Raw genomic sequence first — 26,452 nt, forward strand, 5'->3', positions numbered from 1 at the left:
CTCCATATTTGTCAACCTTCACTAGAATGTTGTCAGGTCTGAAATGAATGAAAGAATACAAGATGATGGATAAAAACATTGTGCAGATAAATCCACATTACAAATTTATTGGCGAATGCTGTAAAAAGAGATTATAGCCAGATCAGCTGGTTGAATTACAGAACTAAATCAAAAAAAAAAAAAAAAAAAAATTTACTTACAAAGCAAGTCCTTCAGCTTTGTCTCAGCTCTCAACGCTTCGGTTCGCCCCATGTCTTCCCCTCAAAAAACTCACCTAGCATTCTATCGAGATCTTCAGGGGTGTATCTGATATACTTCTGAGGGTTCTTCCCACTCTCAATTAGTGGTCTGGCCAAAAAAAAAAAATGCCACTTTATAAATTGTAGGAACAAGAAAGCTAAAGTTCCATAAAATCTATGCACAGCAACTAACTGGAAGGAAGATGCATCGAAAAGAATGGGCATGAGGTTCAAAGAATGGAAGGTTGTGGGATAAAGGAAACATACGCGAAACGTTTGATGAAAGATCTGTATGCTGGTAATAAAACTTCAGCAACTGCAAGTCTGAGAGACTCACGCAGCTCTGGATCAGGTACAGTCCACTGAGACTGTCTTTGATGAAGATCCTCAAACTGCATGTTGAAAGACTTGAACCTAAAATAAATTAACATGATTTAGATTTGATATTTAGTCATAAAAAGGATATGGTAAGAAAGCCTTATGTGGGGTCCTGACCTCTCTTTTATGTTTGCTCTTGAGATGCCACTGTTGTTTCCTCCATCACTTCCCAAGGCAGAACCGCTACCTGATGAACCACCTTGAACAGTAAGGGTCTGCAGAATCTGGAGAAGATGCAACACAAATTAATAAAACATTGGAAAAACTTGTTCTAGCAATTAATAATTTTATTTTGAACGTGGAGACCAAGATGCATATCTGAACCGTAAATATATCATTAAACTCAGTCTATATGTTTTTCTTTTTAAAAAATCTAAATAGCTCTAAATGAGAAGGCATAGTGTTCGAACTTAGAGCATTTTTCTTCTCAAGAAAAAAAAAGTCAACACACAAACTCACCATTGTGCATATAATATCTATAACTTCATCATTTTTGCATAAGTTGATTATAACCTATTATGTAACTATGTTGCTCGAAAACATGTACTATGTATCTATACTTTTTTGTTTTTCCTCCCATCGGATCATATTCTGCATGTTCTTTTCAATATATGCAATCACCTAGCATGCTATTAGATTCAATGACAAGACATAAACTTAAGAAGAATGTATAGCATCAAAAGCAATTGTGAATGAAAATATCACCATCAATTGATTTATCAAACAAACCTTTGTCCAAGCAACTCTCTTATACTGATTTGCATTTTGCTGCACAATCCTACGGTGTCTTTGTACCCAATCATCACCTAATAAATCCTTTGCTTCTGACCTGAAAAACAACACAAAGGAGCCTGGTGTCTATTTCTCAGCATGTCGTAGGCCCTCATACTAATGCTTTTTATATCAAAATACCTGCGGACAGATCTAACCATATAGTGGATGTTATTCATAAGAAAAAGATAAGTCAGAGAAGGATCCTTGTATTGCTTCGATTTCCCATCTAAATTACTCTGAAGGGCTTGCATAATGCGCATTGTTACAATCGCCAATTGGGATTCAGATTCATTTGAAGTTTCAAATTCCTGGAAAAGTTGCTTCAGTGTTGATTGATAGCTGTATATAGGTATTACACATTAACTGGTCAGATCTGCTGTCTACACGTTAACAACAAAAGAGAGAGAAGATCATAAAATTATTACATAACAATGACTGAAAGCATTAAAAGCTTATAGCTTCATTAGATTTTCAAGCCTTAAAAAAACATTTGAAGCCAAGTTGCAGCAGATATGAGCTGGTAAAAATCAAAATAGAAAGATAGCAGGACAACTTATGTTTGAAAGAACTAGGACATGGACTTTCTTTGTTTATGTCCAGAAGGATCAGGTTGGACTTTTATGTTTAATTTCAATTTTAAGTTCCTGCCTTCTAGTTAAAAACATTACATCTCCGATCTACAATATTTTTGTTTGAGTGAGCTAATCCATGAACAGAAAAATCAAGGAGAAAACCTAAGAACGGAAATAAACTTCTCTATATAAGAAAACATAGGCCTTTTGAAGATATGTTTCTAGATTTCTTGGTAGAAAGAAATGTTTCTATATTTCAAGTAAACAGATGGAAACATTGTGACAATAAACATAATATAGCTTGTAAAATGAAGGAATCCTTGTGAGCCATTATTTCCAGGAAATGACACAAGCTATCAGGTAAGATCACAAAGATTTGAAGACTCCCTTATTATCATAAAATAAAGCATATAAATAAATACTTTAATTTGTAAAAGCTGATAATGACCAACAGATATAGGCACAATTAACATACAGTAAATACAAATATTTTGTCATGTGATCACACATGACATGGCGGACGTTGGAAAAGTTCTAAAACAGAGCCGCTAAGGCACTGGCTTCAACATATTGCATCGAGTATAAAGGATAAGATCAATTTATAAATATCCATCAGATGTTGCAAGTCAATATTTCCCATTGGCTTCCTAAATTTTCATGTGATATGTTTCAGTTGTTGAATTATTATTTCTTTTTTAGTTTTTTTCCTGCCTGCAGTCTTTTGGAACAATGCGTTCTGGTAACATGGACAACAATAAAAGCAATAACTTAAACCATGTTTGCGATTGTAACGTTAGTCATAGCTAAATAAGAAAGAAAGCTGAAAAATAGAAAGACAATATTGATGATAGACAACACAAGCTATGGAACTAGAGCTACAGAGGAACAAGAATAAAAGTGGAAAAACCAGTTCAAATAACAGCAGACTATATGCAATTTGAAGGTGCTTTAAACAATCATAAATACCATAGACTTATCCAGATCACCGCTAAAGCAATCAATTTTGCTATACCATTGGTAATAAAAGGAAGAGTTAAGGATAGAACTTACTCAAATAGAAACTTTACATAGTTGATTACATAGCTAGTCAGAGGGTGGACAGTGCCATCAAGAACAGTTGTTTTTGAAGCATCCTTCTCAACTGCTTCCTCAAAATCACCAAATGTTTCTTGGGCTGTCTGAGCCAAGCACTTTGTTAAACTTAGGGTAGCCTCACGCATCTCAATGCAGGCTTTACCTTCAAAAATTGTCTCAATCTGATGAACAGTTTTAAGCAATGAATGTCAACGCAATGTTCACTGTTTATAGTAAACATCACCACCCGTAGGAAAACAAACAGCATTGCATCTAGCATTCTCAAAACATACAGAAACAATGAGTATTACAAGAGAAATGAAACTAAACATTTCTCAAACAAAAAACCACCCTCAAGAGATGCCCCAGCAGTTGTTTCTCACAATCTTGCAGAGCCTATATGAATTTGTCTATTGCTGACTGTGCAAACCTGTTACAATTAAGAATGCCCATTTCTCGACAATGAGAGACAACAACTTGGTTTAACCTGCTGCTTTACAAACAATAATGACTTTAAAGTTAATTTTATCCCCAAAAAAATCAAAGCTGAGCAATTAGTTTAGTATTGCATGACAAACTAAATGGGCATAGATGGTAAACCCTAGCCTTGCAAGAAGGTTATATGATATTTGGAGTGCCGGAAGACAGAACAAGTGTTGGTTCTGTTGGAAACTATGATCACAAGAGACAAGAAAAGAACCCTCTAGTGTTGCAACAAAAGTGACAAAAAGCATTTAATCAGCAAGAAGAACTTTGTCTTGGAATCAAAGCAAAAATTACACCAAGGGCCTATTTGGAAAGTTCACACCAGATTCGACAAAATGAGTGGGGAAGAGAGTGTTGGAGGGGAAGAGTAGGAGGGAAGCAGAGTGGGAGAGCAAGAGAGCAGGGTTGTAGGCCCAGTCCTTGCCAGATTAAAATGAATTCAAGAGGCCTCTTTTTTTTTAAAAAAAAAAATCCCACAAGAATTAAGCCATGGCTTCCCATGATCTCCCTCTCCCTTCCCCTAATCCCTCACCCTTCCTCACCACCTGACCCTTCACAGCATATGAAAGTTTATAAGAGGAAAAAATATGCACTTGTATTCTTATGGCAAAAAATGAGAGCATGCCCTGTTTGGGAGCTTTACTAGCCCAAGAGTTTGAGACCAAAGTCCACCAGACCTAGCCAAGGCCCAAGCCAATTAGCTAGAAGATTCTAGCAACTACTTGACAACTCAATGCCAACCAAGGTATGCCATACTGTACTGAGAGGTATGGAGTGTACTGTACCATACCGGTACCAAACGGCACATAATACGAAGGCATACCGATACTTGATATTCCAAAGCAGCTTTCACACCGAGCGTACCAACATAGTAACAAAGTGGCATTCGTATGGAGTCTGGTACCAAGACAGCATACCTTGATACCGACACATTGATAGCTATTGCTTCGCTAATAGCCAACTAAGTGCTGATTAGTATCTTTGTATGAAAACTCAATACCGACACATTGACAACCATTACTTAGTTTTTTGGTAATATTTTAATTGCAAACCTCCTTTGTAAAAGTAGGGTACATGTCCTTTGTGAAGTCAAATAATGTTGTGTTCTAAATAAAGTTCCAAGTTCCTAAATTTGGTGATATGCCAAGATTTTGGAGTGGTTCCTTCTTTACTAGGTTTGATTCCTAGCAGCCCAAGCCACTTGTCGCATCAATTTATTCCTTCTTCACCATGTGGGATTCCTAATACCCAAGCCACTTGCTAGATCTTTGTTCTAGGTGTAGTAAAGAGATATTTAAGGAGATTAACATTGGTAGATGAATCATATTATGCTAGTTTAAGAGCATCATATCATACCATAGCAAATACGAGACATAATAATCCTAGCTGTGAAATGGTACGCCAAAAAGTTATGCCAGGGCACACTTAACAAACAAATATTTTTTTAAACTGGACAATTATGATAGCTTTATGATCAAATATTGACATCGCAATATGAATTGTCATTTAAGCATGGTTGACTCTCATAACATGCATTATAGACTAAGATACTCTCAAAAGTGTTGTCTTTTCTTTATACATATACATACATACATATATGTGTGTGTGTGTGTATGTATGTGTGTGTGTGTGTGTGTGTGTATACGTGTGTGTGTGTACATACATATACATATATATACATACATACATACCTATATATATATTTACATACATAGAGATGTATACACATACATACATACATACATATATCTATATATACATATATGTATGTATGTATGTTTATGAGATGGATTTTGCTCCTACTCTCAAGTCTAAAATTAATAATTGAACATCCAAATCAAAGGTCCACACCATTGAACATGATCTATACCACTTAAGATGCTTAACATCCAAAAATCATGCATTTTGGTGATCTCTAACCTATGCATCAAGTGGATACAAACAAATAGATAGTTTTATTATGCTAGTGTGCTAAAATATATGATAAAGCATTTAAATTAAGAATCCACATTGTCGATCATAATATAGATATGTTAAAACACATATAGATTGAAGATCAATAGATTTCCATATTTATACCATAGCAAAAACATGCTCTTATATCATTTTAAGCATACACTTTTTACCTGTTTGATGCATAGGTTAAAGACAACCTGATACATGATTTCATTTATAGATATTTTAATAGTATAGATCATGATCAACTGTGTGGATTTTTAATTTGGTCTCCTATTATTGATTTTGTACTTAAGAGGATTAGATACACCCTCCTCTCGGGAGGAGCATAGTCCATCCCTAAGAGAGATAGAAAGAGAGGGAGAGAGTAGAGCTTTTGTGTGGGTGCCCATATAATACAACCTATCAGGTTGATCATGATCGGACTACAAGAGGCCCAACACTGATGTTCCAAGCCACTAGATGTGATATATCTTCTTTAATCTTTAAACTACTTATAGACAAATGATTATCTGATCAAGTGGCAAAAAATGGACAATTTAAATAACATGAAAATGTATATTTTTGACCACTAGGTGCATAGAGTAGGGATCTCCAAATCATATTATTTTTTTGATAGTAAACAATTTAGAGATAGTAAATCACATCATATGGCTCAGATGATCCATGCTGGGCCCAACATCATCCAATCAAGACCAATTTGGCATATGTTCTGCCCACACAGTAGATCCACTCTATGTGTATGTATATTATATATTCTGGAAGAGACTTGTGACACCATATAAAAGATTGGGAACCACCGAATAACTTTAATATATATATATATATATATATATATATATATATATAGAACTGAAAGTCTGAAAAGTTTCAGCATACCTCTGGCTGAAGTTCATGCATTATTTCATACATGTCTAGAAGAACAAACAATTTTTCTGGAGACCTTTTGCTTTTAGCAACCGCCTTCCCAAAACTAAGAAGCATCAATATACTGTCTGCTGTGAGTTCAGCAAAACAATAATCCTTGTGAAAATTGATGTCGTCAAAGATTTGATCACAAATTTTTTTCTCTCCAGCAAACAGCAGTTTGACCTGTTTTTGCACAGTCAAAGGAGAGGAAAATAAACGGCATGCACTTTTTAGGTTTCTGCAAAAATCCTTACTGCTATTCGCATAAAGTGAATCCAATTCCCAATTTTGGCCTCTAAGACTTCCCATTGCATCTTCTGTACATCATCTTTGCTGAGTTTTTCCACTCCCAGTTTCCGAAGGCTCGTTTCTAGTGCATAAGCACGAGCTTCCCTGCTTGTAACAGCACATATTTGACATAAGTCATCTTTAGTAAATTGGAGCAGAAAGAAACACAAAAATGAAGAATCAAGATTGAGACATGAATTTAAAAAAAAAAAAAAGAAAAAGAAAAGATGATCATCATTTGCTCATTAATGTATCTGTATGCATATATATATATTTGGTGCAGTTGCCACTGATAATCCTATTGCCATCAACCATCAGCAACACTGATAACCCTGTTTCCTAAAAGTCATCAGGAGGATATCTCACTAAAATCTGCAACTCTTAAAGAGTGTTACTACCTACAACAAAATGAACAATATAAGCAAATGAGACCTAGATAGAGACAATAGATATTGGCATATTTATGAAGCCTTTTATGGCAGGATCATCATTTACAGAACCTCCGCCAAAGCACAATTTCAAAATATCATGTGCTAAGACTCATTTATTGCTCTCTCTCATCTTTGCCAGAGGTTTTCTTTCTAGGAAAAGGAAGCGTTTCAGTAGTCCACCTTTTGAACTTACAAACTACTCTCACTAGGAAGAGAAACAAAAATAACCCCAGGGTGCTATAGAGTAGCAGAAGGCATGCAATGCTATTGAGTGATGAACAATAATAGATGCTAAGGACAGCTAGGTCTTGCAGAAAGAATTTATGAAATTAAGTATGAGAAAGAGCACATAAGCCAATGAGCTTTAGCTTGATGAAGGAAACAGATCTTAAGCCACGTTAGCTAAACACACTTCATTATTTAAAACATTGTCATGTCACACTTTTGGACACAACAATTGCAGGACATGACACTCTATGGAACCCTAAAAATGATGCTTCTTTCCTAAAGTAGCCTGAGTGCTGACAGTTGGCATAGTTTTTGGAATTTCCTATTGAATTAAGAGTCAAAGAAACACTGCAATCAAAAGACCTTTCCAAGGAAGATAGGGGAACCTAAAACAAAAACTGAAAAGGGGATGGTGTTGGCAATGATTGTCCACATTAAAGAATATAAAGTTACCATAAGAGAACATTATACAAAAATGACAAATCAAGGACAAGCACTGTCAACTAGTAGCAAGAACATGATTTCTAACAACTTATACAAAGGCAAGAATGGAACCCCAACATCTAAATAACTTGAACCACTATGGTTTGAGACAATTCAGCAACCATCTCAAAACCAAGCCAATGATCAACAAATGGATATAGCTTAAGGTCCAACAGCACAGGTCTTAAAGCCATGAGAATGTAGTGGAATTAAGGTAGTTAAATCAACTAAAGCAGATAACATATTTTATATTATATATCTTCACTATTCGCTATGGCCCTAGGGTGAGAACTTGGAATTTGTTATTACAAAACTTAAGGAAGAGAAAGTGTGAAACTGGGAATGCATTCTAATTTGTAGGTATGGTAATAATAAGGATTCCCTTAGTAAGGTACCACACAAAAAGTGTACAAGTATGAAGCTCATGTATAGGCTTTAATTTACGACCCATGTACAAACTCATTGAAAGAAGAAAAGAGAACTGTAAAGCAAAGTTACGACATTTTCTTCCTGACCTGCATATAGAAATTCTATATCCATACCAGATTACACTTCTACACTATTGCCCAGATATATCATTCTCCTATTACATGCCATCACACTTGGGAAGCACTTCTGCTAAGGTGTGAGACCATGGAAAAGCATAAAACAGAGCCAGTGTCCATGGATCAATTTCTATGCATGTGTAAGTTAAAAACGAACAGCAGGTTATTACATGTTCAAGCCATGACGTATAAATCATGTACCATATATGAACATATGAAGGGTCACATTGATTGCCTACTTCTACTATCAATCTTTCCTTGGTGTTCCATGTCTTAAAAAAGATGGACCTTGATGCACCTTTCAGAACATTCCCTTTATGAGAAGTATTTTTTGACCAATGGTTCAGAAACATCACAAACAAAGAGGAAGGAGGCATTACCACAATCCTCTCCAAGTTAGCAAAGGACAATTTCGAGCATGACTGACCATATAAGCCACATAGAAGCCATGATATTTTATGACATGCCACAAATTAGGAATAATCAAGATAACTTTGAGACCATTTCTGACAAGAGATATCTGGAAATTTTACCTGTAAATTTTTGAGCACTGCTGTTCATGTCCAGCTTGGACCAATTGTTGAGCTAAGTCATGCAGCAGAGGCACAATCCTTGGAGGAATGAGAGTTGGTGTTTTGTAAACAGCAGTTTCCAAGCTCTTCGCTTGATTACTGGTTGATGGATTCTTACTACCATCACCTTGGTCTCCAGTTGATCCAGATGATGGTCGTAAAGAGTCAGGAAGACAATCAAATAGGCGATCAGGATCAATTGGTTTGCTGAAACGGAACAGGGGGAGAAAAGACAATCATGTGGTGAACAGCACGTGCAATACTGCATAGATGAATCACACCCAAAAAAATGCACAAAGTATGACCTGTATGTCTGATATGCAAAATTCCACAGACTTGATTAATTAGTTTGAGAACATCTGCCAACATAGTTTCATGCCTTAGACCAACAGATTTGTTGCATGAAATAAAGAATGAAATAAGTTTTGGTTGTTTGTGCAAGTTGGTCTGTAGATTTTAATAGCTGATGAATATAAGAGATACTTCTTCCAATTTAAGGTTAGATTTTTTTTTCCAGATGGAGTATCCATGCATTCATTTTGTAGTTAAAATATTTCAGGTGATCAACCCCAAATATGCAGAAAAGGGTGTGACTTTCTGTGTTTTCATTTTTCAGTTAAAAAGCTCCATGTTGCAATTAAACATATTGGATGATCGACCTCCAATATATGGATTGACGATTAAGTCTCGTGATTCTTTGTGTTTTCATTTGCAGTAAAGACCACATAGATTAAAAGCTTAGTGGTATATAATATTGCTGACAGATATATTAAGGTGGAGAAAGTTGTCTTCCAATAGACCTTCACCTAGGAGTGTGGGAGCAGTTAATGTATTTGCACAATGCACATTCAATAACACAGGCTGCCATAGATTTTGGCTACAGAGAAAACTAACTGAATTTCAAATTATAAAATATTCAAACTTAATTACTTATTAATTTTTGGGGAAAAAAGTTTATTGTGAGTGAAGGGTTGCTGGTTGCCAAACCAACAAAGCTGGATGGTTGCAAGATCAGAGTTTGAGTGGGTGGGGAAGAGAGGGAATGAGGGAGATTAGGATCATCAAGCAGGAAGATTGGCAGGGAATGCTACCAATTATAGGCCTAGGATTAATAAGAGTAAGGTGAGGTTAAAAATAACAACATTCTCCAGCAGGGTAATCTAATTAGCAGTATCATGGGAATTGAAAGTTGGAAATATTCGCGCTTTCATATAGTGTTACGATGAGAAGTCTCACTCTCAATTGTATAAAGTCTAATTTCAAATATATCTGACTTCAACCTCAGACCAAGAGGGAATGGAATATGATACATATGTTTCCTCATTGGAATTTTACAACCATTGCCTTACTGGGGTTTTGGTTTACTATTCTGAGGACTCTTCTTAGTTTAGCAATGTTGAAGAAGCATGATGAACAGTTAGTTGATGACACAACATATAGGTATAGTGTTGACATTGACTAGAAGCATGCTCTTCAAGTTGTCTTAAGCAGTTTTCTTAAAAAAAAAAAAGGGGACTTGAATACAGGATATCAAAATTAGGACAGGTCTGATCGGTAGATTGCTTTACTAGGTTAAATTTTAAATTTTAGAACAACCAGATGGGAGCTCAGAACAGAATCCGAAAGCAATTTAAATAAGCAAACTAATTCATGTTTCCTTTCCACATATACAAAGTTTCATGTAAATTTGTAATTGTTTACTGCTTAACAAGGTATACAGAAGCAGGTATCTAAAACCTATTCTTGGCAAATAAGGAACTATGTCATGGTGTTCCCTGTTGTTTTCTTTGATATTATTATTACTGTAAGAAGACTTTCTGGCAATACTGGAATCTCTGGATTGAACAAGCTACTGAGAATTGTTTGAATTTATTAAGATGCAACAATCAGTCATCCATTCTATCTAAGTGATGATGTTCTTCTTCATTCTATATGCACATCATATTTAGAAGACATACAATATATCTAATAGTATTATGCAAAATTCAGGTTGTCGAGACCGTCCAAGTTTGAACAAACCTATTATGGACCAGGAGGCAGGTCTTAGTAAAGATCTTAGACTAATTCCCCAGCAAAATTTAGGTCTAGATCAGCATAATTGTGCCTAATCAGATCTGATGACAATCAAGTACTCAAATAATTTTGGATCTAAGTTGCAATAGGAAATTTACAATGTAGCTAACATATCTCACTTGCAGACCTACAACTAACACATTCAAAATATAGGCAGTTTTAGGGATATTGTAGCCACAATTATACAGCCAGAAATATTCATTACAATATATGTGCATGTTTGAAGGTGGGTGGGGGTTGGAGTAGGTATGATGTATGTAAATAGGGAAAATGGGAATAATTGTCTATGCAAATAAACCTGTAGTTTGTAACGAGCTGCCTAAATTCCTCCTCCAGCTTCAAGATGGCCTTAGCTAGCAAATTGTTGGCATGGTTCAGTACTTCATCGCTGCTCTTGAAGCTTTTGTTTGAGCTGAAGAACTCACATTGCTTCTCAACTGGTCAACAGCCTCCAGATAGCTTTCTAGATCCTCATGTGGGCCCCTCAATATCTTAGCCTCGGCCTAAGTAATCGATGTAATGTCATTATCTCACGATGAATTATTACAAGAATAGAACATACTAAAAGCGTCCTAAATTATGATTCTATCAAAACAACAACATAATCACCAAAAGTAGCATGTAGATATTGTGTTCCATGTTCTAAGCTTTACAAAGGCATTCTCACTCCTCTTATGTGCTTCAAGGTATTGGAAAATTACTCGTTGTGCATAAAAACATGTGCAATTGCTCCAATTGCAGTTACAACTTTTATGCAACATTTTTTTCTAACATAGCATGTAGATGCACCATCATGTGGCCAAAAATATCCTTTTTTTTCTTTCTCATAAAAACTATTGGTGTTTCCCTCCTATTGTAAATATTTCAGAATTTGCTCCATTTTTTTAACACCAATCTGCATGTAGCCATCCTTACTGGTTTATGCACCAAAACTCTGGAACCATGTGTTTCTTGAAGCATGTATCCACAAAAGACACCACCTTTGTCTCCTTCATTGTCTTTTTTTTTGACACAATCTTCTCTCCTTCAATTGTCACCACAATGCTCAAGAATTGTCTGCTCAGTAAAGCAGAACATAGTGAAGACTCAATAAGTCCCAATCACACTCGACTTTAGTCTTGTCACCATTATTACACAAATCAGTTGAACCTCTAGGAGATAATGGATCTAAATCAAAAGTTTTTTGTCTTTTGAAGAAAAAAAGGTTAGTGTTCAAGATCCTGAACTAGGCTGACAAGGACCAACCTGCCTTGAGAGATCAAATTGAGCCAGTATAACCTCTGCTGCCTTCAGTGTCTTGTCAACATTCTCATGTGCCATTCGAATGGCATGTGTCCTCACCTGGAAATAAAATAAAAATTCAATTAATTTCATAGAATTTATGAACCCATGTATAAGCAATGACATCAACTCAGAAACAAATAAAAGTGAAATCCAGAAGAGAGAGAGAGAGAGAGGAGCAAACAGCAGTAACAATAGATCAAATTGATCTAGTAGCTGCAGCTTCTTGAAATAGCAGAGGAGGCAATGCAGCTTGGAGAATTTTTTTTTAAAAAAGAGGAAAAATAATGGAAGGAGGGAAAAGCGATAAAAGAATGGCATGCGTCCTTAGTTGTGACATATTGATCAAAAGTCGAATATCTTAAATATAAACCAAGAAAAATTTAAAATGTAAGAACCCTCGGAACAACAAAAAAACCCAGAGCTGCGGAGCTGCCATAATTACGAAGAAGGATCGCATAAAATGAAATCTTGAAAGAGTTTTTGTTGGAAAACTGGGTGGGCACCCATGGAGGGTCGATCCGACCTGATTCAAACTACTGAGCAGTTTGATGCATGACTTAGGAGCCATGTAGAAAGCGACGTGTGTGTGGTAGTTTATTTTTGTGGGATGTGGGCGATGGTTTTTTGTGCTAGTGAATACGTATAAAAGGAATTGCACAGAAGACATCACATGGGAGTGCGTGAAACAAAAAAGGACACAGGAAGAAAAAAGTTCTTCGTCTTTTTGTGAAACAAAATAGAAAACAGAGAAGGCCTGTTACCTCCTTAATTTTCCAATGGAAAGATTACGATTTGTGCTCAATTATTTAGTTTGCGCAATTTAGCCCAGCATAGTTTTTATTTCTCTCTCTCTCTCTCATGTGGCATTTAGATTGTGAAAAGTGAACCCGTTTCATCTGTGATCGAGTTCCGATCAGGTCAGTGATCCAATTGACAAATTTGATCTGGGGATTTACAAAGGCATTGGTAGAAACCAGTAAGTTCTGCGTCTGAATTTAAATTCTTACATTGGTATCAGAGCAAAGTTCGGTTGTTTCCTGGCCTGCTACATGATTTTGAATGCTGTGTGTATAATTAAATTTGCCCCGAATTGCCATACTTTCGTTTTATGAAAGTTTGATACCTCTAATGCCATGTCACTGTATATATTGAATTAGTCTATGAGATTTTACGTGAAAGAAGCCTATGATATGTTGATTAAATTTGGTATAATTGACATGAAACGGAATTAAATGGCATGAAATATTAGCAGATTAACATTTTAGAATAGAAATTTCTTTGTGCAATTTATTTGTGTATATTACATTTCTGTAAGTAAATCTGGTACCATTATAAAATTCATGTTACCAGATTTATTTTGATATATGGCTTGTTGTTTTTCCGTTACCTGTAGAGAGAGAGAATTAGGCATTTGAATATCAGGGATGAAAATGAATAGATATTAAGGGCCTAATTGAATACCCAGAAATTTGTTTTTAGTTCCAGAAGTTAAAAGTAACTTCTGAAAAACAAATTCCTATCTCACTTAAAGAGTTTGAATTTGAAACATGTTGCGGCCAATCGCCTCGTCGCCCGATCGCCGGGAAGCGTGCACCTGCAAAAGAAGTCCGCACTTACCGGAGGCGGCTCCGGCGGGGACCCTCCGACGGTCAAGTCAGAGAGGTGACTGGGCAACAGTGAAATGTAGACAGAGAGCTCTGAGGGGGAGAGAGAGAGAGAGAGAGAGGAGCGAGCCTGCGTATGAGGGAGAGACGGGCGGATCGATCCTTTGCACTGTTACCTTCCCCGGTATATATAGTGGAGCTAGGTATGGCGCCGTCATTAATGGCGCGGACAAGTGAGGAACTGTCAACTCACTGTAGACTGTCAGAGCCGCCGTGGAAATGTCATGTCGCCGTGGGGCTGTCAAATCGCTAGGGTTGACAATGCCCTCGGCGGGACAATGTCCCTAGATGGCCGTGCCGCATTAGGCTGTCAGGACTGACAAGCTCTGGCGGCTGTACGGCGATCGGAGGAGTCGACCGACCCTAGGTCGGTGGCCAGCTGAGTGGCGTCGGGGCCCTCCGTTGGTCGGCGAGTGAGTCGGCCATCAGACTTCCTGGTTGGTCGGCCAGTCGGTCGGTCGGTCGGTCGGTCGGTCGGAGTCGTCCGTCGGAGTCGGCCAGTCGGAGTCGTCCGTCGGGATCGGCCAGTCGGGGTCGGCCGTCGGGGTCGGCCAGTCGGAGTCGGCCGTCGGGTCGGCCGTCGGGGTCGGCCAGTCGGTCGGTCGGCCGTCGGAGTCGGCCAGTCGGTCGGTCGGCCGTCGGAGTCGGCCGTCGGGGTCGGCCAGTCGGAGTCGTCCGTCGGGGTCGGCCAATCGGTCGGTCGGCCGTCGGAGTCGGCCAGTCGGTCGGTCGGCCAGTCGGCCCCTTCGACCGTAAGTCGGTCGGTGGGGATTCCCCAACAGTTGCCCCCCTCACTCCTGAGTCCGATGTCGTATTGGCTCGCGTGAACACGTGGGCGACGGCTTCGGACGAAAGGAGTGGTGTTCCGTCTTTTCCTGCCCCGACTCTGGCGATCACATCAACGAACGATCCAATATCGGTCGTTCCGACTGTAGGTCGAGCATGCACATCGGGTCGGAGGTCGGCCAACCTCCGAACGTTGCTCGTCGACACGATCATTCTGCAGAATCTGATAGTCGAGTAGCATCCGACGTATTCGGATAGGATGACGATGGCAAGTCGAATATCCATCGTCCAGCCCTTGGTCGGACGTATGCGTCGGGATGTATGATAAACGGTGGCAAGCCGAATATCCTTCGATCGGTCGTGACCAGATCGGTATGTCGCGAATGCGACTGCGGTCGTCTTGGCATTTTGCCTTTCTTAGTCGAAGCTAAGTCGGCAAGTTAGCCAGCCGCATTAGTCGAAGCCCTTTGCCTTCAGAGGCCGAGGCCGTCGGTTCGGCGATCGGTGATCGAGCCGTTGATTCGGCGATCGACGATCGACCGTGTTGGTTGAGGCCTTTTGCCTTCAGAGGCCGAGGCCGTCGGTTCGGCGATCGGTGATCGAGCCGTTGATTCGGCGATCGACGATCGGCCGTGTTGGTCGGAGCCTTTTGCCTTCAGAGGCCGAGGCGTCGGTTCGGCGATCGGTGATCAAGCCGTTGATTCGGCGATCGACGATCGGCCGTGTTGGTCGGAGCCTTTTGCCTTCAGAGGCCGAGGCCGTCGGTTCGGCGATCGGTGATCGAGCCGTTGATTCGGCGATCGACGATCGGCCGTGTTGGTCGGAGCCTTTTGCCTTCAGAGGTCGAGGCCGTCGGTTCGGCGATCGGTGATCGAGCCGTTGATTCGGCGATCGACGATCGGCCGTGTTGGTCGGAGCCTTTTGCCTTCAGAGGTCGAGGCCGTCGGTTCGGCGATCGGTGATCGAGCCGTTGATTCAGCGATCGACGATCGGCCGTGTTGGTCGGAGCCTTTTGCCTTCAGAGGCCGAGGCCGTTGGTTCGGCGATCGGTGATCGAGCCGTTGATTCGGCGATCGACGATCGATCGTGTTGGTCGAGGCCTTTTGCCTTCAGAGGCCGAGGCCGTCGGTTCGACGATCGGTGATCGAGCCATTGATTCGGCGATCGACGATCGGCCGTGTTGGTCGAGGCCTTTTGCCTTCAAAGGCCGAGGCCGTCGGTTCGGCGATCGGTGATCGAGCCGTTGATTCGGCGATCGACGATCGACCGTGTTGGTCGGAGCCTTTTGCCTTCAGAGACCGAGGCCGTCGGTTCGACGATCGGTGATCGAGCCGTTGATTCAGCGATCGACGATCGGCTGTCGCAGGTATTCTTCCTCCTCGATCTCCATTAGGATCTGCGCACGAGGAGCGGAGAGAGGAGTGTAGGAGTCATACCAGGGGCGTGTCAGCCTTGGAGTCTGCTGTCGGGGTGACTTTTGGATACGTCGGGGTGGCGAGACCCGACTATCGGTCGGGGGCCTGCTGGGTTCAGCATGGGCCCGACCTTTCTTCCATTTTTCTTTTCAGCCCGTGCCTTAAGTCAGGCGCCGGTCGGAAGCTCCTTCGTCCGCGCGTATGTACTTGTACGCGCGCTCCAGTAATTCGGCGTATGTTCGGGGGAGGGTTTTGTCCAGGGAGTAGGTGAATCGGGACGTCCCCAGGCCCCGCTTTATGGCTGAGACAGCCATGTCTTCGTTGAGGTCCCGGACCTCGAGCGTGGCCGCGTTGAATCGCGCCACGAAGTGTCGGAGCATCTCGTTTTCCCCCTGCTTGAGGGAGAAAAGGCTGTCCGACGTTCGCGGCGGCTTTCGGCTGGTGCTGAAATGGGCCACGAACGAGTGCTCGAGCTGCCCGAAGGAATGGATACTGCCCGATCGAAGACCGGAGTACCAAGCCCTGGCAGCCTTGCGGAGCGTGGCGGGGAAGCCGATGCAGAAAAGAGCGTCGGTTGCCCCTTGGATCGTCATGAGAGCTTTATAGCTCTCGAGATGGTCGACTGGGTCGGTGGAGCCGTTGTATGGCTCCACGTGCGGCATCTTGAACCGACTTGGAATCGGCTCGTCGAGAACCAGTCGGGAGAGAGGTTGGGCGGTCTGAAAGTCGACGTCGTTGGAAGACTTCTGGCCGTCCGTCTGTAATTGGGCGAGTCGGCGGTCGATTTCTTCGAACCGTCGCTCGTAGTCGTCCGCTCGTCGATGCTGGGAGACCCCAGGAGTGGAGTCTCCGGAAGATTCTGAAAGGGAGGCCGACGGTGTGCGCGGCCGCTTCTCCTTCCTTGCCCGTTCCAACGGGGAGGGAGAGGGCCGCTGGGACCGTCGGTCGTCGCGCCGTGGCCGTCCCTCCTCCTCTCCGTAGGAGCGCTGTTGGGAGCGCTCGCATGGAGGCGACGGGGATCGGCGCGGTCGTCGGCGGCTGCTCCTGGAAGGCATGGGTCGGGCCGTCGGTTGCTGCTGGAGGCTTTTGACTGCATCGGTCAGTACGGTCATCTGCCGTACGATGGCCGCAATCTGGGCCTCCGTGGTCACTGCAGGGCGCGGTGAGCTAGGCTCCGCCGTCGGTGGTGGTGGAGAGGCCTCTTCCCGGCGGGAAGAGTGCCTGGCCGACCCAGTGACTCTCGATCGTTGAGCTCTTGTCTTAGTCATGCTGTCCCCTACCTGGCGCGCCAATCTGTTGCGGCCAATCGCCTCGTCGCCCGATCGCCGGGAAGCGTGCACCTGCAAAAGGAAGTCCGCACTTACCGGAGGCGGCTCCGGCGGGGACCCTCCGACGGTCAAGTCAGAGAGGTGACTGGGCAACAGTGAAATGTAGACAGAGAGCTCTGAGGGGGAGAGAGAGAGAGAGAGGAGCGAGCCTGCGTATGAGGGAGAGACGGACGGATCGATCCTTTGCACTGTTACCTTCCCCGGTATATATAGTGGAGCTAGGTATGGCGCCGTCATTAATGGCGCGGACAAGTGAGGAACTGTCAACTCACTGTAGACTGTCAGAGCCGCCGTGGAAATGTCATGTCGCCGTGGGGCTGTCAAATCGCTAGGGTTGACAATGCCCTCGACGGGACAATGTCCCTAGATGGCCGTGCCGCATGCGGCTGTCAGGACTGACAAGCTCTGGCGGCTGTACGGCGATCGGAGGAGTCGACCGACCCTAGGTCGGTGGCCAGCTGAGTGGCGTCGGGGCCCTCCGTTGGTCGGCGAGTGAGTCGGCCATCAGACTTCCTGGTTGGTCGGCCAGTCGGTCGGTCGGTCGGTCGGTCGGTCGGAGTCGTCCGTCGGAGTCGGCCAGTCGGAGTCGTCCGTCGGGATCGGCCAGTCGGGGTCGGCCGTCGGGGTCGGCCAGTCGGAGTCGGCCGTCGGGGTCGGCCAGTCGGTCGGTCGGCCGTCGGAGTCGGCCAGTCGGTCGGTCGGCCGTCGGAGTCGGCCGTCGGGGTCGGCCAGTCGGAGTCGTCCGTCGGGGTCGGCCAATCGGTCGGTCGGCCGTCGGAGTCGGCCAGTCGGTCGGTCGGCCAGTCGGCCCCTTCGACCGTAAGTCGGTCGGTGGGGATTCCCCAACAAAACACATGATTCCAAAAATTCTTGAGATCTGTGCATTGATGACTGGAAGTGACTTTGTGTTGTCTTTTGAGCGACGTGCACTGATGCCTGTAGAAGTGACTTTGTGTCATTATTGTGTGCTCTCTATGTTTTGTTCATGAGATGCATGGCCATTTCTGTCTGAAACATTTTTCTTTCATGTGTTGTAGGAAAAATGGCAAGACGACGGCTTATGATTAGGACGCCAAGAGTCATTAGAACTATGGCTCAAAGAGAAAAGGTCAGAGAGATGGTATTTGAACTGCATCGTTATTGTATGAGACTTGGGCATGATGTGATCACTCACATCAAGATCGTGAACAAGATGATCGAAGAGCTCATCCATGCTGGTTATTTCATGAGTGAATTATTAAGGATCATCACTTTGCGTACCATGATGAATGAGCCTTGGTCCTCTCTCCTTATAGATATCTATCTTAGGGAAGATATTACTACATACACTCAAGTTGTTCGAGCATTTGTTAGAGAGTTCATGACTTCGAGGGCTACAAGGACTAATTTATATTGGATAAGCTCTAGCTTTCGAGTCCATCAAGGCGCAAACTTAGGAATGCCGTGGGTTCTAGAAGCGATCACGAGAGTGCTCAATGACATGGAGGAGACGATCCCAAGGAGGCTTAGAGTTCTTAGATGGCAGCACTAATATTGTTTTTAGGAATTAATTCTTTGGAATCATATGTTAAATAGCTTATGTAGCTACCTAAGACTCTTTGTTTCTAGTTTGAATTCGTTCTAATTATTATATGTTATTATGTATGCACATTTAATTTTTTCTATGAATACAATGTTTATTAAAATATTTTTTTATTGCATATTTATTGATTGTTAGAGACATTATAATGTGTGTTATTATGCATGCACATTTAATTTTTTCTATGAATGCAATGTTTATTAAAATACTTTTTATTGCATATTTATTGATTGTTAGAGACATTACAATGTGTGTTATTATGTATGCATGTTTAATTTTTTCTATGAATACAATGTTTATTAAAATACTTTTTATTACATATTTATTGATTGTTAGAGACATTACAATGTGTGTTATTATGTATGCACATTTAATTTTTTCTATGAATGCAATGTTTATTAAAATACTTTTTATTGCACATTTATTGATTGTTAGGGACATTACAATGAGTGGGAGTTCTCATGCAAATGATTATGGTATTTAAAATACTAAATGCACAAGGATCAAAAATTTTGCATCATGAAACCAAATTAATGATGATTGGACATTTGGATCATGGATGATGATCGAAAACTTAGTGAACTTTCGACTCCATGCCTTATGTTAGATTATCATTAATTTTGTTTACATTTTGGCAAAATAAATGTGTTATGCGGGGCACTAAGTAGTACATTATCTCTTTGTACAATTTGGACTTACAGATGGCATCAAAAAACATTATCGCTGATCTTAACAAGGGTGAGAAATTGAACGGCGAGAACTACAATATATGAAGTTTTAAGATCAGATATGTTTTTGAAGAGCAAGAGATTCTCGAGGCCGTTAATCATGTATCGGCTAACTCCAGTGAGGGTACTTCGACTCAGCACAGATGTATCACAGAAGCTTACCAGGCCTGGAAGAAGGTCGATGCTATTGCTCGAGGCATCTTAGTAAGCTCAATGAATGATGACCTTACTTTTGAATACAAGGATTATGGCATGGTTTATGAGCTGTGGGTAGCCTTAAAAAAGAAATATAGGGGCACCACTGTGATAAAGCTGAGACAGTTGATCATCAAGTTTGATACTTATAAGATGTGCTCCAATCATACAGTGAAGCAACACCTAAGAGAGATGTCAAATATGATTAGGGAGCTGAAGTTAGCTGGTCACATTCTCACTAACGAACAGCAAGTGCAAGCTGTGATCCATTTTCTACCAAAATCATGGGAGCATATAAAGGTAAAGTTGAATCACAATAAAGTATCAGGACTTTCGCTGATGCTGCCCGACACATTGAGTTAGAAGATGAGCGGTTTGGTGCTGCGAAGCTTCTTGGGCAGGCTTATGTAGTCGAGTCAAGCTCTCATAAGACTTCTAGTTTAAAGTGAAAAAAATTCTGAATCAAGAAACGTAAAGGGAAGGATACCGGCCCTAGACCTAAGAAAAACAAATCCAATCGCAATAAGAAAAAGCGGTTTGGAAAGAAGAGGGACAAGAGTAAGCAAAAGTGTCACAACTGTGGCAATTTGGGCCATTATGCTTGTGAATGCTCTGAGCCGAAGAAGATAACACTATTTTCCACTTCTTTGAATATGGTTTGTATTTCTAGCACTGTATTACTCACTGAATTTGATCTTTTGTGGATTGTAGATTCGGGATTAATCGACCATGTAACAAGAGAACGAGGAGCATTTATGGAGTATCATCGGATTTCCATTGGTTCTAAGTAGATATATGTGGGAAACAATTCTAGAGTTGAAGTCAAATGTATTGGCACGTGCAAATTAGACTTGCATGGTGGCCGTACCTTACTCCTGCATCATGTCCTATGTGTTCCTGAAATTCGATGAAACTTTGTCTCTGTTGTCTCTCTTATAGGTCTGGGATATGATTTGTATTTTTCAAGCACTGATCTTGTAATTAATCATGGTACTACTTATTATGGTTGTGGATACATTATGGATGGTTTTCTTATATTGAATGTTGCACAATGTAGTTATGTTTGCTTTTTTTTAACTTCATCTTCTAGTGCTACTTGTGGAGATGCAAATGTTTGACATGCTAGACTAGGGCATATTGAGCATGCAAATGTTTGGCATGCTAGACTAGGGCAAATGGTTGGCTCGAGAGGGCTTATTGGGTTCTCTCGCCAAAGTGGATTTGCCCATATGCATACCTTGTTAGCAAGAAAAGCAATAAAAAAACTTTTTGGGAAGGATACGAGAGCCGAGTATCCATTACAATTAGTGCATTCTAATATATGTGGACCAATGAATGTGAGGGCGAGGTATGGTGCCTCATATTTCGTTACATTTATAGATGACTTTACCCATTTTGATCACATTTACTTGATTTCTCATAAGTCCAAGGTACTAGAGTGCTTTAGATTTTACCTCAATGAGGTCGAGAATCAATTGGAAAAAAAAATGAAAACTGTGAGAACAGATCGAGGAAAGGAGTATCTATCTGAGCAGTTCAAGAAACTGTATAATAATAAGGGGATAACTACACAATTAACTATTCCTGAAACTCCACAACAAAATGGGATTGCTGAGAGGAGGAATAGAATCCTTTTAGAAATGATTAGATCTATAATGGCATAAGCAAATCTTCCAATTTCATATTGGGGGGATACTTTACTAACTGCTGCTTATATACTTAATTGTGTACCCTCTAAATCCATCCCTTCCACCCCTTATGAACTATGGACTGGTAGGAGGCCCGACCTCAGTACATTAAAACCTTGGAGGTGTGCTACTTATGTTCACGACCCTTCCAATAAGTTTGAAAAATTAGATCCGAGAGGAAAGAAAAGTATCTTCATAAGATACTCACAATACTCGAAAGGGTATGTTTTCTTAGATGAACAAATAGATGGAAGTATGACTGAGTTTGAGTCACGAGATGCCATATTTTTGGAAGATGTTTTTCTTAGTAGAGGTGAAGTATGCAAAGAGGATATACTCTATGAGTTGGAGGATCCCAACTTCACCAATGTACAATCTATTGAGGCACAACTAGGTTTGCCTCAACCTTCTGAATCAAGTGGGAGGAATTCACCTCTCGAGGCTGTAAGACAAACACCTCAACCTCCTGAGCCTAATGGGAGAAGTAAACGGAAAATCAATCCCCGCTGATGTTTCGAGATCGAAGGGGAAGCTTTGATCGTATCACCTCAGGATGATGAGGAACCTCGGACAGTTTTCAAGACTATTTCATGTCCTGCAAGGAAAAAATAGAAGCAAGCAATGGAAGAGGAAATGGATTCCATGAAGGTCAATCAAGTCTGAAAACTTGTCGATCTTCTGTCTGGCCGCAAAGCAATTGGAAACAAGTGAGTTCTCAAAATCAAACGTAAGGCCGATGGATCCATAGAAAGATATAAGGCTCGTCTAGTGGCAAAAGGCTACACCCGACAGGAAGGTATAGATTTTGAAGAAATTTTCTCACCAGTGGTAAGGTTTACGTCAATTTATCTTATTCTAGCCATAGTAGCCCAGTTGGACTTAGAATTACACTAAATAGATGTTAAGACGGTATTCTTGAATGATGAGCTAGATGAAGAAATCTACATGGAGCAACCCGTAGGTTTCATTATTAAAGGCCAAAAGCATAAGGTATGCAAATTACAGAGATCTATATATAATCTTAAACAATCATCTAGACAATGGTATTTGAGATTTCATCAGGCTATAATCTTCTATGACTTTAAAATGATCGAAGAAGACCACTGTGTTTATGTGAAGCGGTTCAAGGGCAAATTCATAATTTTATCACTATGTGGATGATATACTATTGGTTGGAAATGACATGGAGTTTCTCCAATATGTAAAGGAGTGGTTAGCATCGAACTTTGAGATGAAAAATATAGGAGAAGCGGAATTTATACTTGATGTTAAAATCCATAACGATCGTTCAAAGAAGCTTTTAGCTCTGTCACAAGAGCCGTATATTAAAAAACTTCTTGAATGATTTAACATGTTAAATTATAATCCCATAGACACTCCGATCAGAAAAGGCAAAAACTTAAACCTTGCTATGTGTCCAAAAACTTCAAAAGAAAGAGAAGTCATGTCCAAGATACCATATTCCAGTGCAGTGGGGAGCTTAATGTATGCAATGATGTGTACACGGTCAGACATTTGTTATGCCATCGGTTTGTAAGTTGGTACCAATCGAACCCTGAAAGTGGATACTGAAAGGCTATTAAGAGAGTGATGAGGTACTTGAAAGGAACCGCAGACTATTGCCTTTGTTATCAGGGATCTGATCTGCACTTGATAGGTTACACTGATGCTTATTAAAGGGGCCACCTAGACGAGCGCAAATCGACATCAGGTCATGTATTCTTGCTCAATAATGGTGTCATATCTTGGAGTAGCAAGAAACAAATCTGTATAGCTCTATTTACGATGAAAGCAGAATTTGTAGCATATTCTGCTAGGTACAAGAAACCATTTGGTTACGAAGATTCCTTAAAAATTTAGGAATGCGAAATAACAATGATGGACCAGCAATTATAAATTGTGATAGTCAAGCAGCTATTGCCTTCACTAAGGATCTCAAATACCATAGTCGTACCAAACACATTGATGCCAAGTATAATTTTGTTAGAGACATCATTGCATAAAAGAAAGTTAGTGTGAAATACATTTTTATGTATGAGATAATAACTGATCCCCTAACGAAGCCTATATCTAGAGATGTATTTTTGAGACATGTGATATCCCTGGGCTTGCATAGAATATAATGTTGATGCATTATATATATTACTTTGTGTATTGTTTACAATCTTTGAATGAATGAATGTTGATGCATATTTTTTTTTCATTCAATTTATGCCCATGAGTTCTCTATGTGAGAATTATGATCTACGTGCCTATGAGCTATCTACGTGAGATCGTTAGACTTAAACACACATTGCATATTGGGCACACATGAGAAAAGTATGTCTAATAGGCATAAGATTGGTCCTTTCACACGGATAGTCACCTCTGACGTTGTGGAAAACATGCAGAGGTGAGACTTCAATTCTCGATAGAACAAAAAGTCGCCTTGATAGTGATTCAAGATGAGGTCATATCAGTGAATTTATTTATGACCGAGATGGATGCGCCTACTATCCATCTTAGTCTATTAGTCACCAAACATGGATTCTCAATTGAAAGAGATTATATGGAGCAATTGGAGAATTCAAGTTAGATACCAGGGTGTATTTGAACTTAAGTCTGTATGGTGTTATTACTGAGAAATTAATAATATACGCTCTCTTTGAAAAGAAAGAATATCGTAGCATATGATTCATACCACATGTGCGTAGTCGACCAATAAGGGAAGTGAGTGAATGGATCCCTGCTTCCTCACTATGTGAGACCTTTGAGGTTTATAAAATCTCAGTACCCTTTTGTGACCATTTCTTCAAGTCTTAATTTCAATCATCGCTACTTTAACATGTTGTCGATGGCCATGAGAGATTCGACTTTATGGAGCATGTCTAGGAAAGCAGTTGTATTGAGATCAATAGACTCAAGTCAGAAAGAAAGACTAATTTTTGTTTACATCTAGAGATATATTCACTGGCCGATTAATTATGTTGTCTATGTGAGACATAATTGTGAATATATTACATGTGAAAAGTCTAAGTATGCTTTTTGTGATAGTATGCCATTTGTGAAAACGATGGATTAGAGATACTTGGATCGGTGTAACAAAATAAGGCTGGGGTACGGCAAGATACGAACAAATCTTTGAATATTGGATCACGAGTAGTTATGTATCCTTAACAGATGCATGATATTATTGCTCTAGTGTGCTTACTGGTCGCATGATCTACTTGTCAAGTATGAATGTATATGAGAGAGAATTTTAACACATCAATCCCATCATGTGCGAGTGAAAGATGTTGGAAAATCGAGTGGGCGCCCATGATGGGTCAACCTAACCTGATTCAAACTGTCGAGCAATTTGATGCATGACTTAGTGGCCATGTAGAAAGCCACATGTGTGGCAGTTTATTTTTGTGGGACGTGGCCGCATTGATGGTTCTTGTGCTGGTGAATACATATAAAAGGGATTGCATAAAAGACATCATAGGGAAGTGCGTGAAACCGAAAAGGAAACAGGGGCAAAAAGTTCTTCATCTTTTTGTAAAACAAAATAGAAAACAGATAAGGCATGTTGCCTCCTTAATTTTCCAATGGGAAGATTACGATTTGTGCTCAATTGTTTAGTTTGTGCGATTTAGTCTAGCACAGTTTTTATTTCTCTCTCTCGTGTGGCATTTAGACTGTAAAAAGTGAACCTGTTCCATCTGTGATCGAGTTCCGATCGGGCTGGTGATCCAATCGACAAATTTGATCCAGGGATTTGCAAACACATTGGTAGAAACTCGTAAGTTGTGAATTTAAATTCTTACAGTTTTAAAGAAAAAGCAGATACATGCAAATAAAAATCGAAATATGAAATCCAAATATTTATTTTCTTAAAAAAAGGAACTTCAGAATGTACGAACCCAGGGAACAAGTGAGAGCCCAAGAGAGCTGCCGTAATTACCAAGAAAAAATTGAAAGAAAATTTGACGGAGAACCAGACGAAGATAGCAAATGATCGAATTTTTCTAATATCCCCGCCTTCTTGAAATGGCGGATGGAGGGAACCAGCTTCCAAATTAATAAAAAAAAAAAAATGAAAGAACGAACAAGGGGACGAAAGAAAGTAGCGGGTAGAGAGCAACGTAGGGGTGGAGAGGGGACCTGGATGCTGTCCGAATTACCAACAAAAATTCATAAAGATGAAATGAAAATGCGGGAGGGACGAAAGCAGCTCCCAAATCAATAGAAAAGGAAAAGAAAAAAGAACGGAAGAGAGAAAGGAAGCAGAGGGAGTTAACAAAAGATCGAATCTTTTCATCTCATCGTCTTCTTGAAATCGATAGAAAAAAGAAAGAAAGAAAGAAATGGGGAATGGAGTGAGAGGAGGACCTGGGTGGGGCGCATGTCGGCCTCGAGGGCGGAGAGGCGGTGGTCGAAGGAGCCGAGAATGGTAACCATGCTGTCAGTGTTGATCTGGCTCTTCTGCAGCGACTCCCGCACCAAGCTCGCCCTCTGCCTTAGGGTCTCGATCGCCTGCGGCGTCTCCATTCCCCAAATCTCTCTCTCCCTCTCTCTCTCTCTCTCTATCGTCGACCCCTCTCCTCTTCCTCTCCCTCTCTCTATATCTCGCTCTCAATATCGATCGGAAGACAAGTGAGAGAGAACTGGTCTTCGGTCGTTGGATTTATCGGCGTATTCGTAGGACGAGTAGGGAGGGAAAGTCTGCTGCTATGCGACTCGATCTTTCTTCCGTGGCATCATAAATTATCAGAAGCTCCCTAGCGATGGTCTCACGTACGTGGAACGCTAACCG

At 40.9% G+C, this 26,452-nt stretch overlaps 1 pseudogene; it reads right to left on the reverse strand.

Annotated features, from left to right (window-relative positions):
* Positions 1-26,225, reverse strand: LOC105052071 (exocyst complex component EXO70A1-like; annotated as a pseudogene).
* Between the last annotated feature and the right edge of the window lie 227 nt (positions 26,226-26,452).

The sequence above is a fragment of the Elaeis guineensis genome, chromosome 9 (assembly GCF_000442705.2).
Source record: "Elaeis guineensis isolate ETL-2024a chromosome 9, EG11, whole genome shotgun sequence".
Taxonomy (NCBI): Eukaryota; Viridiplantae; Streptophyta; class Magnoliopsida; order Arecales; family Arecaceae; genus Elaeis; species Elaeis guineensis.